Below are 479 nucleotides of genomic sequence, written 5' to 3' on the forward strand. Positions count from 1 at the left end.
TATGTGGCATTTTTTTGAAAAATAAAATATTTTTTTACCTTTTTAAGAATATTACTTTTTTAGATAATTCTTTTCGAATAAAATTTATAATAAAACTTGGATATAACTACATTATTTAGACTAAATATTTTTATTTGGCCAAAACTAATAAATTTTTAGTTAATCTTTTTTGAATTTGACCTGAAAATAAAGATTTATACAATTGAAATAAATAGTCAAGGCATCTAAAAAGTTATAAAAAATACAAAGTTGAAATAAATAGTCATTGCATCAAAAGAAGAAATAAAAAGAGTGTACAATTGCACTTATAATTTCTTGCAATTGTACACTCTTTTTATTTCTTCTTTTAATGCAATGACTATTTATTTCAACTGTGTATTTTTACTTTTCTAGGTAAAATCTGTAAAAAAAATTAAATAAATTTTAATTGGAGAATGAGAGAAATTGAGATTGAGAAATGAGTACTGAGTGAAGAAATG

This window comes from Nicotiana attenuata, unplaced genomic scaffold (genome assembly GCF_001879085.1).
Source record: "Nicotiana attenuata strain UT unplaced genomic scaffold, NIATTr2, whole genome shotgun sequence".
NCBI classification, from domain to species: Eukaryota; Viridiplantae; Streptophyta; class Magnoliopsida; order Solanales; family Solanaceae; genus Nicotiana; species Nicotiana attenuata.